An 18,731-nucleotide genomic window follows, 5' to 3' on the forward strand; every position below is an offset into this window, starting at 1 on the left:
ACTCTGTCCTGTTGCCAGCACTACCACGGGAGTAGTCTGGTTGGAGCCTGGTTGCTGGAGACCGACTGTCTCCCCTTTAAATACACCGCTCTGCTGCTGGAGACCGACTGTCTCCCCTTGAGTTACACCGCTCTGCTGCTGGAGACCGACTGTCTCCCCTTGAGTTACACAGCTCTGCTGCTGGAGACCGACTGTCTCCCCTTTAGTTACACAGCTCTGCTGCTGGAGACAGACTGTCTCCCCTTTAAATACACCGCTCTGCTGCTGGAGACCGACTGTCTCCCCTTGAGTTACACCGCTCTGCTGCTGGAGACCGACTGTCTCCCCTTGAGTTACACAACTCTGCTGCTGGAGACCGACTGTCTCCCCTTTAGTTACACAGCTCTGCTGCTGGAGACAGACTGTCTCCCCGTTGGCTAAACAGCCCTGTTGTGGGGGGGCAGGACCGACCGTCCCTACCCCCTGTGCTGGAAGTGCAGAGACCACGGTCCCATCTGCACAGGTGTGGGGCTTACAGTCTCCCCCTGGTACATTAAGCTGCCGCTGGGGAGAGGTGGTAACCAGCTCCTCTCCCATTAGAACACTCTGCCGCTGGGGAATGGAGACTGGGCTCTCTATTCCCTGTACATTAATGATCCGCCGCTGGGGAGAGGTGGTAACAATTTCCTCTCCCATGCATACTTCCCGTCTCTGCGGAGGGAGACCGACTGTCTCTCCTCCCAGCACAGAGTCCTGCTGGGGGAAAGGGGGCTGGGCTCTCTATTCCCTGCTGGATACTCTGCCGCTGGGGAATGGAGACCGGGCTCCCAATTCCCAACAAATCACACTGCCGCTGGGGAGGGAGGACGGCTCCTTCAGCTCCCTGTAACTTGGGCGCAGAGACCACGGTCCCATCTGCGCTGGTGTGGGGCTTACGGTCTCCCCTTGGTGGGTTAGGCTGCCGCTGGAGAGAGGGTGTAACAAGCTCCTCTCTCTGAACTGTAACCTGCCGCTGGGGATCTGGGCCGACTGCCCAGCATCCCTGTAGGGCCGGTAGAGAGACCTCGATCCCATCTCCACCTGCCATCTGTGGGTCTCTCCAGGACCAGTCTATGAGGTCCCCTACTTCTGCAACTGGTAGTGAAGCAGGGGGTACCTCTGCCGTGTTTTCCCAGCTATAGGCTAGCAGGTCTGGGTCTGCCACCCAGTTTTCCCGGTCTGCGTCCCTGCTCTGTGGCTGGCAGGAATTTAATAGTTCTACATAGTCCATCTCCAGCTCTCGTTCCATGGCAGCGAAACGGCGGAGGTCTTCTCCCAGTCCAATAGATCTCGGGCCCTGTATCATCTCACCTCGGTAATGAAAGATAGCCCAGTACCGTGACTCTGCTGGACTGCCGAAGTCGACATCCTCCACTAAGGCTTTCCACAACAGGCCAGGGCTCGTGTAGTTCTCCCCCTCTGGCTGGATGCCCTCTGCCCTCCACGTCTCTGGCTGGACAGTGCACCACCACAGTGCCCGGTATGAGGCGTCCAGGCTCAGTTCCCTTTCCACGAGGTACTCGAGTTGTCTTACCCGCTGCCCTCCAGGTTGGTCTCCCAGAAGCGGCATCCGCCAGGCCATTTGTTCCTCCAACTGGTATGCGACACCAGGAAGGCGCTGCTGCCGTTGATACTGGACTTCCTCCAGGGCATCGTACCATAATTCTTTCCGGGCATTATCTCTCCATTCTAATTCACTCTCTTCCTCAGGTGTGTGTGTTGCCCAGGGGTCTACGAACCCCATTTTCCCAAATCTTTGTGTAGACAGGGACGCTGTAGGCACACTAGCGTCGCCCTCAATTTGTAAATCCAAACGTACTGTGTCTCCGAGCTGCTTTAACTCGCACTAGGACGCCATCCCACCGCTTGCCACCAATGTAACGGATCACCTGGCACCCCGACTTGGTACCTCCGTTAATGGATGCTCCTAGTGCTTCCTGAGGACTCCAAGCACTCTGGCAGACACCACAATCACCGAATCCGAGAAAACCTTTTAAATTCTCCCAAGCCTATGAATGCTGTAGACCATTGAATAGGAACCATACGAATAGGCTTGTACTCCTAGCAGTCAACTGGAACAGCATGCAATAAATCCTTCCCCCCAATAATGAGACGACACCTCACTTTGAGGGTAAAACAGGAACTCTGGACTGGCTCATCCAGCCTGGCTTTTATTTCCAACTCACACATACAGGCCACACCCAGGGGGAGGCATAAAAGAACCAATGACATAGATGTTACCTCCCACACATCCCCTCCCCTTAGTGTGACACATAATCCCATTATGCATACAGTGTAAAATATACTTTTACACAACTTTCATAACTTTAAAACCATACATCACATTCACATACATATCCACAATCAATCCATTCAGGGGAACAACATATTAAAAAATGGCATGAATCCGACCAGGGGTTCAAAAGTTACTAAAAGTATCTTTTGTTCCTTTCTGGCTGGCAGAAAAACATCCCCACAATGCACCCTGGTTTCCTCCCTTCCGCCCTGGAGTTAATTGGAGAAGTAATCCAATTACCCAGGACTAAAGGCAGACTCCATTAACCACATGGTTGCAAAACAACATAAAACACTTTAAAATACATAAAGTCACATTTACACATAACACACAGACATTTCACCTATCCCCAGATAGCTGGGATCTGCACGCACAAAACTACCGAATAGCGCGCAGATCCTACTCACACAGTACAATTGCCATGGAGCTAAAGTCTTTCCCATAGTCTTTCATTATATGAATAGGCTCCATGGTATGGCTATCTGGGGTATCACATTCCCATAAAGTCTGGTCCATAGTCCAAAGGCAAGAGGCGGGCAATCAGCCCCCTCCAAGGACACGTGGCGAGGTCGGTTTCGCCACAGTGATGTATATTTTGGGAGTTATGAATGTTGTGTAAAAACTGTATTTTCCCTACCTATGATAATTGTATTTTCCTGTGTGTACAGATAATTAGTTTACAGGTAGAGGGGAGGGCTATGTGTGGGATGTAACTATTGTGTGATTGGTTAATGTACGTTACTGTGTGTGTCCCTCCCCTTCATGGGAGCACCTAATAAAAAGGGCTGCAAGCTAGCAGCCAGGGAGTTCTATTTTTACCCTCAACTTGAGTCCTGTCTCTTATTGGGGGAATCTGCTACAATGGATTGCTATGCTAGGCATATTTCCTTGCTATAATCACTGAGCTCTTGTAAGAGCTTGTTCCTGCTTCGTTCTGAAGGGAGATAGCTGCAGCCTGCGGTGCTTATGGTGTCTGGTGGAGTGCTTGGAGTCCTCTGGAAGCTCTAGGAGCATCTTTCAACGGAGGTACCCAGTCGGGGTGCCAGTGGATCCGTTACATTGGTGGCAAGCGGTGGGATGGCGCCCTAGTGCGAGGAGAAGCAGCTCAGAGACACCGGTAACGTGTGGAGTTGTGCAGCGTCCCTATCTTCAGCAATATAATGGAACCAGCAGTGGCTACAGCAAGCATGGCGTATAGCTACTCCGTACTAGAGTTTGGCATGATGGTAGGGTTGCACCTGAAGTTTTACGGACCCAATCCAGAGGAGAAATACGTGCGGTTCGTGTGGGACATGGTGACCCGGAACCTACAACACAGGGCATTGAGGGAAGGCCAGTGGGCACGTTGGGAGAAACTCCAGCCACAGGTAGAGTGGGACGAGGAAGAAACCGAGGTGGTCGGTGGAGATGGGACCGAGGTCTCTCTACCGGCCCTACAGGGATGCTGGGCACCCGGCCCAGATCCCAGCGGCAGTATTTTTTACAGGGAGGGGAGACAGTCGGTCTCACTCCCCAGCGGCAGAATGTGTTATTGGAGGAAGAGACAACCGGTCTCCCTCCCCAACAGCAACCAGAGGTACCCGAGGTAGAGGACCTCATAGACTGGTCCTGGGAGGACCCCCTGCAGGCAGGAGGAGATGGGACCGAGATCTCTCCACCGGCCCTACAGGGATGCTGGGCAACCGGCCCAGATCCCCAACTAGAGCTGGAGTTACAGAAAGTGGAGAGCATCGACCTCCCCCCCAGCAGCAGCCGGAGTACCAGGGGGAGGTAAGTGATATTTCTCCTCCCCAGTCAACTCCTTTGTTCCCTGACCCCCCAGCAGAAGAGCTGGCAACTGGGCAGAGCGCCGCTGGCCTCTGTCCTCCCTTGTTTCCTTCCCCTGAGCCTGACTTTCTACAGGCTGCCCCAGCGGAAGAGCTGGCAACTGGGCAGAGCGCCACTGGCCTCTGTCCTTCCTTTTTTCCTTACCCTGAGACTACCCCAGCTCTGACCCCGGAGCAGAGCACATCGGGCATCTGGCCCCCAAGTACTCACAGCCATTTGCCCAGCAAGGCCGATGGTGCCACAGTTTCACCCCACAACTTGGGACCTACAGGCCAGTATGACTTATTGTGGGGGGGCTATTCTGTGAATTCTTTATTGTGGGGGGCTACACTGCTAAATTTGTTTTGTGGGTTAGACCCTCTGTGAACTATGTACCGTGGGTGGGCCATTCTGTGAATTCTTTATTGTGGGGGGGCTACACTGCTAAATTTGTTCTGTGGGTGGGCTACTCTGCTAATTTTGTTTTATGGGTGGGCTGCCCGACTAATCTAGGTACTGACCGGCAGAAGGTCAGGTACCTGGTTAGTCTACCCCCGAATGGGAAGATATGTAGCGAAAGCCACTTCACCACTGTGTTTTGAAGGGGGCTGCTTGCCCGCCTCTTACCCTGTGACTACGGTCCCTGGGCGATTTGGCCCTTTATACACGGTATTTGGGCATACTGTGGGTTATTGGGCTGCCCCAGGATTATGGGCCCTCTCATCAGCCCATACGAAACTTAAACCCCATGGCGTTTGAACTGTGTTTGTGGCATCTGAGCGCTGTTTGGATATGTTGAGTGCTCAGATCCAAGCCATCTGGGGATGGGTTGAATGTGGGGGTTCTGTTTAGTATAACAGGAGTTATGTATTTTTATGTCTTTTGGTGGTTGCTGGTAACATGTGCTTAATGGAGGCTGTGTTTGTCCCTGGATATAATTAAATCAGCTTCTCCATTGTCTCCAGGATAGAGGATTCTGGGGAACTAGTTTGAGCTGGAAAAACCATGCTTCCAGAAGGTCAAATGCACATTTGTACTAACTTTTGAACCCCTGGTCCAATTCGTATGATTTTTGAGTATGTTGTTCCCCTGAATGGATTGATTGTGAATATGTATTTTTATGCAAATGTGATGTATATTTTGGGAGTTATGAATGTTGTGTAAAAACTGTATTTTCCCTACCTATGATAATTGTATTTTCCTGTGTGTACAGATAATTAGTTTACAGGTAGAGGGTAGGGCTATGTGTGGGATGTAACTATTGTGTGATTGGTTAATGTACGTTACTGTGTGTGTCCCTCCCCTTCATGGGAGCACCTAATAAAAAGGGCTGCAAGCTAGCAGCCAGAGAGTTCTATTTTTACCCTCTGTCAGGGTACCTGAAGTCTCTACCTCCGAGAGAGGTAGAGACTTAGACATCCATCCGTCCGGACGGTCTGTTTCCTCTGTTCCTCGCGGTCCATCCGGTCACGTAAACGCCGGCCGCGAGGGACTCACTTCCTTTTCTAGCATGACCTCCGGAAACCGACGTCATGACGCCAACCCGGAACGACCTGTCACTCAATCCTTCAGAGACTAATCAGGACTCGTCGGAGGCGTGTCCACCCTTCCGAGCCAGGGTATTTAAACTTGCTTCTCCCATTTGCTCATTGCCCTGTCGTGGTTCTAGTCTGCCTAGTCACACAGTGCTCTTGTATTTCTGTTATCCCTTTGGTTCTGACCCGGCTTGTTTGACTTACTCTGTTTATCTCTGTTACCCTTGACCCGGCTTGTTCCTCGCTTACCTGTCTTCTCGTTCCCTCGACCTCGGCTTGTCTTTGACTATTCTCTATATTCTCCGTACGTTAGTCCGGCCATTCTAAGGTCCGGTATACGTATCCTGTACCTGTTTGTACTCTGCGTGTTGGATCCCTGTCCCGATCCTGACACCCTCAACTTGAGTCCTGTCTGTTATTGGGGGAATCTGCTACAAGGGATTGCTATGCTAGGCATATTCCCTTGCTATAATCACTGAGCTCTTGTAAGAGCTTGTTCCTGCTTCGTTCTGAAGGGAGATAGCTGCAGCCTGCGGTGCTTATGGTGTCTGGTTGAGTGCTTGGAGTCCTCTGGAAGCGCTAGGAGCATCTTTCAACGGAGGTACCCAGTCGGGGTGCCAGTGGATCCGTTACACACACACGTACATACAGAGACACAGACACACATACAGAGAGACACAGACACACATACAGACAGACACACATACAGAGACACAGACACACACACATACAGAGACACAGACACACACACATACAGAGACACAGACACAAACATACACATAAAATGACACAGACACACACACATACATACAGAGACACACACACATACAGAGAAACGCACACACATACACAAAATGTTTCCTACCTTGTTACTTTACCTGTGGTCCAGTGGTGGCTCAGCCTGATGGGAGTCAGAGTTCCCACTCTGACTCCCTCCTCCTCCTCCTCCTCCTCCTCCTTCCTCCCGCTCTGATGTAATCACATGCTGTCAGGGCCACCCAATGGATATGGAATGTGAGGGGGCCCGGTCAGCGCTGGGCGCTTTAAGAGCACGACCGGGCCCCCTCACAATCCATTTCCATTGGGTGGCCCTGACAGCATGGGCCACCCAATGGACCCCTCCATAAGCGGCCCCAGTGGTTTGCCACGCGGGCTGGGGCCGCAAAATGTGGCAGCAGGCCTGGAACCCGGTCGCAGCGGTCCGAAGGGCGGCTGAACCCCCCGAAGTGCCGGGCCCGGTTGCAGCTGCGACCCCTGAAACCGCGGTATGTACGCCGCTGCTTAGAGGAGCTCTCCATGCATTCTTTCTCATTATTCCTCTGTATTGAGGCCAATGCCTTATCCTCTTTATAGATCTCTATTTCATGTAAGCTTGCTCTCATCTCCATTTTCTCCTTGTCTTGGGGTGAAAAATTATTTGACAACCGTTTCTCAATTTTCTGATCTACCTTTTTTTTGTCTTTTATTTCCCTGCTTGGGATCACTTTTCTTAGTTGCCATTATTGCTCACCCATGTATAAGTAAGGAAAATAAGGAAAATGTTTTCCTTTTCTTCTTATATTGTCCTTGATCTCCAGCGTAGTAGCCACTGCCCACAGGTATCTTTCTGAAGCGATTTAATGTATTAGAGTAGGTTAGTCTGGTATGCCTAAAGCAACACTCAGGGATGAGGGAGTCTGACTTAAAATGGAGTGCTCAAAACTGGATGTAGGCAGAAATTTCACCAAAAATCTGTCCCAAAATGTAAAGAAACAATTATATCATTGTGGATGCAATGAAATAGGTAAATCCAGGAGCTAATTCCACTTAAAAAAGGCTTGAATCACCAATATGGATATGCAGTGCGAATACCAGGCAACTGTTATATATATGGTGTGTATACCTTTAAATCTGTTAAAAACAGAATAGAGTTGTAACACACCAATTGCTATACTTAATATAAAAGAAAGATAGTCTTTGTACACAGAGGAGCAGTATGAGGAACTGTTCCTTATATTAGTGTGAAGTTAGTGCAACATAAAGAATATGTTTGGTGTATATCCCTTTAAATCTGTAGATGGAGTATATGTCAAAAACAATATGCTTATGAAGATAAAACTTCAAAGTATTAAAAATAGAAATAGAAAATACAGTATAGATGACTGTATTCTATATAAAAATTAATAGAATCCAATGAATTAAAAATTGGTACAAAATTTATTAGAAGAAGAAATAATAATAATAACTGTGTCAAACCATAAATGCTTATACAGAATGACAATGAAAAATTAAAAATATATATATCAAAAAGTATAAAAATATAAAAATATCAATTGGGGACGGTCTGCAAGAATATTACCAGCAAATCTGTGTTAGTATTTCAGATATAATCCTAGGGACCGATCAGGATGGCTGTGGATACGATGTTGCTGTAAAATGTATCGCTTGCTGCCGGCTGCTTGTGAGGTTGGCGTGCGTCCCAGACCTCACTCTGGGTGATGCACGCTGTTGGCCGGTCGGTCGGTCCCCAGATCTCGGAGTGCTCTGTGCTTGATGGGAGAGAGCACGATAGCTGGCTGTGTGTATTCTGCGTCCGTACCCCGCTCGATTTCTGTCTTACGCGTTTCGTGGGTGTCAGCCCCACTTCCTCAGAGACAAGATGACAATTCTTCGATATGGCATAGTTTATATACAGTCCCAATTGGTTACAATTGATTGCATTGGTGTGATAATTGCTTCAAAGGATGATGAATATGCATAGAATCTTATGCATATAATATAAACATAAAAATAAATAAAAATGTAAAGCATTTAAAAACAAGAAGATTTAAGACATTCAGAACATTGAAAGATATCTGTGGGAAATGTCTGAGCTATAAATAAAGTATAAATTGTTATATGAAATATAAATATATATAAAGTATGAGATTGCACATAAGAAAAACACACATTTAGTACATGACTATAATACATATTGCGTATAGAAGGATAAAATATCTAAAGAAATATGTAAAGGAATAAATGAATAAATAAAATACATTACATAAAATACATAAAATATATTTGAAATACCACTTGATTGGAGAATATATTGGAAGAATAACAGTTTGATTATATGAATTATAAAAAGTAAAAATAAAAATAAAAATAAAAATATTGCACAGAAAGGAATAAAGTGCATATGTGAATCAATTCTGAGTCCAGTCGTATAAATAAACTGGCATGAGCAATGCATTTAGTTGGATGCATAAATATATAATATGAATAGTAATCAGAATATAAGAATATATGATGAGAGCTAGTGGTATGAATAAAATGCATATGTGGATAAATGTAAGTTCAGCCATTATGAACTATGCTATTAGTGGACACATAGGTTGGGATATAGATCTAAGAATAATATGATAGTAAGAGCTAGTGGTTTAAATAGATGTGAATAAAGTGCATAAGTGAATAAATAGAAATATGCACAAAAAAGGATTAAAGTGCATATGTGAATCAATTATAAGTTCGGCCGTTTAAATAAACTGGCATGAGCAATGCATTTAATTAAATGCATGAATATATAATATAAAATAATAAATAGTAATGGGAATATAAAAGTGTATGGTGAGATCTAGTGGTATAAATAAATGGAGTGCATATGTGGATAAATATGAGTTCAGCCATTAAGATGAACTATGCTATTAATGGACATATAGGTTGTAAATCTAAGAACAATATGCTAGTAAGAGCTAGTGATTAGATAGATGTGAATAAAGTGCATAAGTGAATGAATCTGGATAAATTGTGAATTCAACCAATTGTACAAAAAAAAAAAAAAATTAAAATTTTTTTTTTATAAAAATGCGTTAAGTTCAAAGTCTATGTTCAGACCTTTGGGAGCCAGGGTCTCCAGATCAAAAATCCACTTTGCTTCGATTTGATCTAAATTTCTTTCAATGTTTCCGCCTCTCCAATGAACATTCACTTTTTCAATAGGTAGAAATTTCAGTGTTGTGGGATCTCCCCCATGAAACTCTTGATAGTGTTTGGAGAGATTGTGGGTCTGTAGTCCCCTTTTGATATTACGTATGTGTTCTGATATTCTAGTTTTTAAGGATCTTTTTGTTCGTCCTACATATTGCTTGGAGCAAGGACATGTAATAAGATAGATGACCCCTACTGTGTCGCAGCTCATATCAGTGTGTAGATTGTATTCTTCTGAGTTGTATGTAGACTTGAATTTGGTAGTTTCTAATTCCAAGGAAGGGTTGTTTTTGCATGCTATACACTTGGTACATCTTTTGAAACCTCTAGTTCTAGTTCTGTCTTGAGCAACATGGGAAGATTTGAGAGTTGGTGCTAACATCAGTTGTAGGTTGGCTGCTTTTGTAAAGATAATTCGAGGTTTGGGGTCTAGAATGTCAGTGAGTGTGGAGTCGCTCCTGAGTATATTCCAATGTTTGTGTAGAATTCTTTCTATGATGCGAGATTGGTGGTTAAATTTGGTTATGAAGGCAGGTTTTGATTGGTACATGTCAGTAGTCTTCTTCATACTCTTCAGAGTATCTTCTCTTGGGATGGTCAATGCTTTCTTTTTGGCGTCCGTCAGTAACGTAGTGGGATATCCTTTAGTTAGAAACCTCTGTTCCATTTCCTCCATTTGTTCTTCACAGGATTCCATTCTGGAGCAGTTTCTTCTAATTCTCCTGAACTGGTTGTACGGAATATTCTTCAACCAGGTATGTTTGTGATGGCTATTAAAAGGAATAAAATTGTTGCAGTCCACAGATTTCTTAAAAGTCTTAGTGTGTATTCCGTTGTCTTCAATATATATGTTTAAGTCTAAAAATTCGATCTAATTCGATTTAATGTATTGTCCGGTTTTCAATTAGAATTGATAATTTAGATAATGTCAAAAGTCCCAATTATAAGCTTTGAAATGTTCACTATCTTGCTTTTGTCAGAAAACAGTATAGGATGTATTAAGAATGGCTTAACATTTTGTGTAAATTTTCTCTTTTCCTCTTTTCTTCTTTCTTTCTCTCTCCCATTTGTAGACCTTTATTATCTATTCTTTATACTTTGTACTTAGTGATGTACCGAACTGTCCGCCGGCGAACAGTTCCCGGTGAACTTAGCGTGTTCGCGTTCGCCGCGGCGGGCGGACACATGCGCAGTTCGATCCGCCCCCTATTCGTCATCATTGGGCAAACTTTGACCCTGTGCCTCTCGGTCAGCAGACACATTCCAGCCAATCAGCAGCACTCCCTCCCTTCCACACCCTCCAACCTCCCTCCCAGCATCCATTTTCGATTCATTCTGAAGCTGCATGCTTAGTGAGAGGAGGGAAAGTTTAGCTGCTGCTGATTAGATAGGGAAATTGATAGCTAGGCTAGGGTATTCAGTGTCCACTACAATCCTGAAGGACTCATCTGATCTCTGCTGTAAGGACAGCACCCCAAAAAGCCATTTTTAGGGCTATAACATCAGGCTGCTTTTTTTTTTTTTTTTTCCTGTGTAATGTAATTGCAGGTGCCTGCCTGCCAGCTTCTGTGTGAGGTTCACATTGGATACTGTGCCTACTTGCCCAGTGCCACCACTCATATCTGTTTTAACAATAGGTTAAGCTTTACATTTAAAATAAATATTTTCCTTTCAGATTAGAGGCAGTGCTTATACCACAGGGATATCCAATCTGGAGGGAAAAATCAAGCAGGCAAATCTCCAAACATTTTAATCCCTCCCCTAATTACCTCCTTTCCCATAAGTAGCAGCTCCTCCTGATCATCCCCAGTTCTTTGCCTGCCTTCGGCAGGGGAGGTTAGACAGGAAGGTTCTCCAGGAAGTAGGTGAGAAGGGCTGAGGCTCTGGAGGCTCTGCTTCCTTGATGTCCGGTAAGTAGCGTGCAACACGCCGGCCGGCGTGGTCACTCGAAATTTATGTTCCGTCTTTTGCCGTGCCAGGTGCCGGTATGACGAAGGACGCAGGCGTGCGTCGGCTGGGAGGTCCTGTCGGTGGAACGCACACACAGGTTGCGTTGCGTTCCACCAGGGAATCGCAGAGCGCTATGCACATGCGCAATGCGAACCTGGATTCAGGCGCCAAATTCGAACTGGACGTTTCCGTTTGGTTACAGGACTTTTATGAGCATGTACCAGCACCAACCTCTGTTTGCCAGGAGCTCTCAGATCGGTTGTGAAGTGTGTTTCTCACCTGCCCTCCAACACACTCTCAGGCCATTTAAGGTAAGACTGTTAAGTTTTCATTTTAAATGGTTCTTAGCCTGAATCCGTAAGGAGAAAATTTTGATTATTTTCCCCTTTCTTGTTTTCTTGTTTTCCAGTATGTCTAATCCGGAAAGTATGTATAAAGTTGCTGAGAAGGGGAAATGTGCATCTAAAACCAAGCATTTAATGTGTTCTGTGTGTGGCCAACCTATGCCTGATGGTTGTAAAAAGAAACTTTGCTCAGTGTGTTCAAAAGAAGCTTCAGAGGAAGCAAAGAGAACAGAAATGTCCACTTTTCTAAGCTGGTTGCAGCAAAGTATGCAGCAAACATTTGTGGATATGCAGTCAGCTGCATCACAGTCAGTCCAGGTTTCTGTTGCCCAGGATTCTCAGATGGTAAAGCATGCTAAGAAAAGACTGAGATCTTGGGAAACATCTGATACTAGTTCAGGAACTAGTGGTTCTGAGTATGAAGATAATTCAGGCAGTGATTCCTCAGATGAGGAATTTGCTTTCCCAGATGAAGCCATTGGGAAATTGATTAAAGAAGTGCAGTGCATCTTTGATTTTGGGGTAACGGGGAAAAAGTCCAAAGTGTTTCCTTTTCACCCACAGACTAAGGAATTGATTTTGAAAGAATGGAAGTTCCCTAGTCACAAGCCGTTTATGTCTAAGCATTTTAAAACTCTTTTTTCCATAGAATCAGAGCAAGACTGCAAGTTGGATACGGTCCCTGCAGTGGACGTCCCTATTGCTCAAATAGGTAAAAAGACTACTTTACCAATTGGAGATTCAAGCGGGCTCAAGGATGTCATGGATAAATGCATGGACTCCTCTTTAAAGAAGTTGTTCATCTCTTCTGCAGCCCAAGCTAAAGCCTTGATTACGGGGTCATCCGTTGCCAAGGCCCAAAAACTTTGGTTGGAAGAACTAGAAAAGGTATATACGGGAGAGGCTAAAGAAGACCCGTTAAAGCTATTAAAAAATATCAGGATGGCGTCTGATTTTTTAGTGGATGCTTCTACAGAAAGCCTGAAATTGTCGGCCAAGAATATTGGTATCTCAACAGTCGCCAGGAGAGCGCTTTGGCTTAGAAATTGGTCTGCAGATGCGGCATCTAAAAATTCTCTGTGTGAACTACCTTTTGAACCAGGAATACTTTTCGGTTCTAAGCTGGATGAGCTGTTGAAACAGATGAAGGAAGGAAGGAAAGCTTTACCAGTATCATATAGGAAGCAGTCTAGAAGCCGTCACGCAGAGACACGTCCTTCATTCAGAAATTCCTTTCGTAGAAACTATTTCAGGGGTCAACAGCAAAGAGCCTTTGATTATAGGAAGAAGGAAAGGTTTACTGCCAAGAGAAGTAAAAAATTATGACGCCAGGCCGGTGGGTGGAAGGTTGAGTCACTTCCTAGAGCACTGGAAAGAGACAACATCAGATCGCTGGGTCCTTACAGTGATAGAGCACGGATACGCTCTAGAATTATTACAAGCCCCTATAAACATGTTTCTATGTTCCAGGGTTCAGTCTCTAGATATGGAACTCTCTCTGATGCGAGAAGTGTCAACTCTGTTACTAAAAAGAGTGGTGGAAGAAGTTCCTATGAAGGAAAGACATCAAGGCACCTATTCAAGACTTTTCTTGGTGCCAAAACCAGATGGTTCGTTCAGACCTATTCTAGATCTGAAAGCCGTAAACAAGCGGATTATCAAAAAGAAATTCCTCATGGAATCAGTAAAATCGGCGGCTCTGCTTGTTCACCCAAAGAGTTGGTTTGCGTCCCTGGATTTGAAAGATGCCTATCTTCATGTACCCATTGCGGTATCCAGCAAAAGTTTTCTACGGTTCGCGGTGTGCTGCCAATCGGTAACCAAACATTACCAATTCAGAGCACTGCCTTTCGGCCTATCATCAGCGCCCAGAGTTTTCACAAAGCTTCTAGTAGTCGTTTCAGCCTTTCTAAGAGGTTTGGGCATCGCTGTCATTCCATATTTGGACGACTGGCTGTTGATTGCAGAGTCCCAGGTTCAACTACAGTTAGATCTGGGGACAGCCATCAAATCGCTGGAAAAGCATGGCTGGCTAATAAATTTCAACAAATCGGAACTAGTGCCAGTTCAAAGGATCCAGTTCTTGGGTCTAATTTTGGATTCTATCGCAATGAAGTTATTTCTGCCAGAAGAAAAGAAACTAAAGATCAAGCGGTTAATCCGGAATCTCAGAGTAAAAAAAAAAGTGTTTTCAATCAGAGAAGCCATGTGCTTGCTGGGTCTGTTTACAGCCTCAATTCCGGCCGTCGGTTGGGCAAAAGCCAGAATGAGACCTCTACAAAGAAACATTCTGCTAGTCTGGAATCGACAGGAACTCGGCCTAGATGGGCTGATGAGGTTCAACAATCTAACTTTAAAAAGTCTGCAGTGGTGGACATCTTCTCGTTTCCTCCACGAGGGTCTGTCATTCCGGATGAAGTCCTTCACTATCATAACAACAGACGCCTCTGCGCTGGGCTGGGGGGCCCATCTGGGAGACATAAAGAGGCAGGGGTCCTGGCAAGTGAAGGATATGAGAAGTTCCTCGAACTTCAGGGAATTAAAGGCCGTATGGATGGCACTCTTGGCGTTTCAGTTTCTCATCAGAAAGCAACATATGCAAATTCGTTCAGACAATCGTACGACAGTGGCATATTTGAACAAACAGGGAGGTACGAGATCAACAAGATTAGAAAGCCTGTGTTCAATGATCATGCTGTGGGCAGAAGTGCACCTGATGTCCATCTCTGCAGTTCACATTTTAGGAAAATTCAATGTGGTGGCGGATGCCCTGAGCAGGCATCATTTGAAACAAGCAGATTGGTCCCTGTCATGCAGAACTTTCAATTTCATCACAGACCGCTTCGGTGTTCCAGAGATAGACCGGATGGCATCCAGAATGAACAGGAAGACAAGACGGTTTGCGTCCCTAAATCCAGCGGACAAGCCGGATTTCATAGATGCCCTGTCAGTTCCATGGAAGTTCAACCTGGCTTATATCTTTCCGCCAGTAGTGCTTATTCCCAGAATACTTCAAAAAGTAAGGCTGGAAAATGTAAGAATTATCCTAATCCTTCCATGGTGGCCGAGGAGAAGTTGGTTCTCGGTTCTCCTGAACTTTCCGGGGGCCACCTTTTGGAAGTTGCCGCTTTCAGGAGAAATTCTAGAGGACGCCATGGTGCCTCTTCCGACCCTTCGGAAATTCCAGTTGACGGCTTGGTTTCTGAATTCCAGATTTTAGAGAGCAAAGGTCTGGATCCTGAAGTGATTAAGATCCTGTTGGCAACTAACAAGGAATCGACGTCTAGGATCTACACTAGAATTTGGAAGATATTTTGTCAGTGGTGTTGTAGGTTTAAAGTCAACCCGGTTTCCGCGTCCATTCAGAAGATCCTGAGCTTCCTTCAGATGGGATTTGCAAAAGGCCTTAAACCTGCATCGTTGAAATTACAAGTTTCTGCTATCAGTTTCTTCTCCCTCAGATGCCTGGCCTCAAATGTTCTGATTTCTAGGTTCTTCAGAGCTCTGACTCGTTTGGTGCCCTATGTTAGGGAAACCTGTCCTCCCTGGGATCTAAATTTAGTCCTTTCCGCGCTTTGTGAACCGCCCTTTGAACCATTGGAGGAAGCTTCCCTAAAGCTCATTTCATTGAAAACTGTTTTTTTGGTGGCTATTACATCTGCTAAAAGAGTATGTGAGATCCAAGCTCTTCGGGCAAATTTTCCTTTTTTAATTTTTCATCAGGACAAGGTGGTTCTAAAGCTCGATCCTTCGTTCAGCCCGAAAGTTTTTTCTGTTTCAAATGTTAACCAGGAAGTGGTCTTACCAACTTTTTGTCAGAATCCATCTAATGCCTTGGAACGCAAATTTCACTGCCTAGATGTAAAGAGATGTCTTTTGCAATATCTAAAAGCAACAGAATCCTTCAGGAAGGATAACAGTCTTTTTGTATTATTCAAGGGCCCAAGAAAAGGCATGAAGGTTTCGAAAACTTCTCTGGCTAGATGGCTGAAGGATTGTATTCAGTTGGCGTATTCCAAGAATGGCATGGATCATGCAGGCCCGTTAAAGGCCCATTCTACTAGATCTGTTTCGACGTCCTGGGCTCTGCGAGCAGCTGCTTCTCCTTCTCAGATTTGTTCAGCGGCTACGTGGTCCTCGCTCCATACTTTCGCAAAGCACTACAAGTTGGACATTCTGGCCTCGGAGGATGCAGCTTTTGGGCGCAGGGTGCTTCAAGCAGTAGTGAAATGAACCCGCCCTCTGGATCTGCTTTATTATATCCCTGTGGTATAAGCACTGCCTCTAATCTGAAAGGAAAAACATAAATTTTACTTACCGAAAATTTCTTTTTCCTTAAGATTAGAGGCAGTGCTACAATTCCCGCCCCTTTTTCTAATAAACTAAGTAATTTTGCAGCTATTTGGCTTATGTATTGTCTGGGGATGATCAGGAGGAGCTGCTACTTATGGGAAAGGAGGTAATTAGGGGAGGGATTAAAATGTTTGGAGATTTGCCTGCCTGTTTTTTCCCTCCAGATTGGATATCCCTGTGGTATAAGCACTGCCTCTAATCTTAAGGAAAAAGAAATTTTCGGTAAGTAAAATTTATGTTTTTTTTTCACTGTAATAGAAGAGCAGTTGCCTGCCTGCCAGCTTCTGTGTCAGGTTGGATGCCTTGCCCATTTGCACAGTCAGTGCCACCACTCATATCTGTTTTAACAATAGGTTAAGCTTTACATTTAAAATAAATATTTTTTTTCACTGTAATAGAAGAGCAGTTGCCTGCCTGCCAGCTTCTGTGTCAGGTTGGATGCCTTGCCCATTTGCACAGTCAGTGCCACCACTCATATCTGTTTTAACAATAGGTTAAGCTTTACATTTAAAATAAATATTTTTTTTTCACTGTAATAGAAGAGCAGTTGCCTGCCTGCCAGCTTCTGTGTCAGGTTGGATGCCTTGCCCATTTGCACAGTCAGTGCCACCATTCATATCTGTTTTAACAATAGGTTAAGCTTTACATTTAAAATAAATATTTTTTTTTTCACTGTAATAGAAGAGCAGTTGCCTGCCTGCCAGCTTCTGTGTCAGGTTGGATGCCTTGCCCATTTGCACAGTCAGTGCCACCACTCATATCTGTTTTAACAATAGGTTAAGCTTTACATTTAAAATAAATATTTTTTTTCACTGTAATAGAAGAGCAGTTGCCTGCCTGCCAGCTTCTGTGTCAGGTTGGATGCCTTGCCCATTTGCACAGTCAGTGCCACCACTCATATCTGTTTTAACAATAGGTTAAGCTTTACATTTAAAATAAATATTTTTTTTTTCACTGTAATAGAAGAGCAGTTGCCTGCCTGCCAGCTTCTGTGTCAGGTTGGATGCCTTGCCCATTTGCACAGTCAGTGCAACCACTCATATCTGTTTTAACAATAGGTTAAGCTTTACATTTAAAATAAATATTTTTTTTCACTGTAATAGAAGAGCAGTTGCCTGCCTGCCAGCTTCTGTGTCAGGTTGGATGCCTTGCCCATTTGCACAGTCAGTGCCACCACTCATATCTGTTTTAACAATAGGTTAAGCTTTACATTTAAAATAAATTATTTTTTTCCACTGTAATAGAAGAGCAGTTGCCTGCCTGCCAGCTTCTGTGTCAGGTTGGATGCCTTGCCCATTTGCACAGTCAGTGCCACCACTCATATCTGTTTTAACAATAGGTTAAGCTTTACATTTAAAATAAATATTTTTTTTTCACTGTAATAGAAGAGCAGTTGCCTGCCTGCCAGCTTCTGTGTCAGGTTGGATGCCTTGCCCATTTGCACAGTCAGTGCCACCACTCATATCTGTTTTAACAAAAGGTTAAGCTTTACATTTAAAAGAAATATTTTTTTTTCACTGTAATAGAAGAGCAGTTAGTTGTCTGCAAGCGTCTGGGTGTCAGGCCTACTTCAGCGTGTGCTCTGCAGACCTGTGCCAGCGTGCTTTGACAGTTGCCAATCATATCTGGTGTCTCTTTAGCGTGCTTTTACAAAGAAAAAAGGTTTCTAGTGTAAGCTAATAGCAGCCAGTCAGTGTCCTTCAAGCGGCTCTGTCAGTCCTTCCTTCAGCGTGTGCTCTGCAGAACTGTTCCAGTGCACATTGCCAATCATATCTGGTGTCTCTATAGCGTGATTTTACAAAGAAAAAAGGTTTCTAGTGTAAGCTAATAGCAGCCAGTCAGTGTCCTTCAAGCGGCTCTGTCAGGCCTACAGTGTGTGCTCTGCAGAACTGTTCAAGTGCACATTGCCAATCATATCTGGTGTCTCTATAGCGTGCTTTTAAAAACAAATTTTTTTTTTCACTGTTATAGATTGAATAGCAGTTACTTGTCTTCAAGCGGGTGTGTCAGGCCTATAGTGTGTGCTCTGCAGAACTGTTCCAGTGCACATTGCCAATCATATCTGGTGTCTCTATAGCGTGCTTTTAAAACCAAAATTTATTTTTCACTGTTATAGATTGAATAGCAGTTACTTGTCTTCAAGCGGCTCTGTCAGTCCTTCCATCATCGTGTGCTCTGCAGAACTGTTCCAGTGCACATTGCCAATCATATCTGGTGTCTCTATAGCGTGCTTTTAAAACCAAAATTTATTTTTCACTGTTATAGATTGAATAGCAGTTACTTGTCTTCAAGCGGCTCTGTCAGTCCTTCCATCATCGTGTGCTCTGCAGAACTGTTCCAGTGCACATTGCCAATCATATCTGGTGTCTCTATAGCGTGCTTTTAAAACCAAAATTTATTTTTCACTGTTATAGATTGAATAGCAGTTACTTGTCTTCAAGCGGCTCTGTCAGTCCTTCCTTCAGCGTGTGCTCTGCAGAA

The sequence above is a fragment of the Pelobates fuscus genome, chromosome 6, assembly GCF_036172605.1.
Source record: "Pelobates fuscus isolate aPelFus1 chromosome 6, aPelFus1.pri, whole genome shotgun sequence".
Lineage (NCBI taxonomy): Eukaryota > Metazoa > Chordata > Amphibia > Anura > Pelobatidae > Pelobates > Pelobates fuscus.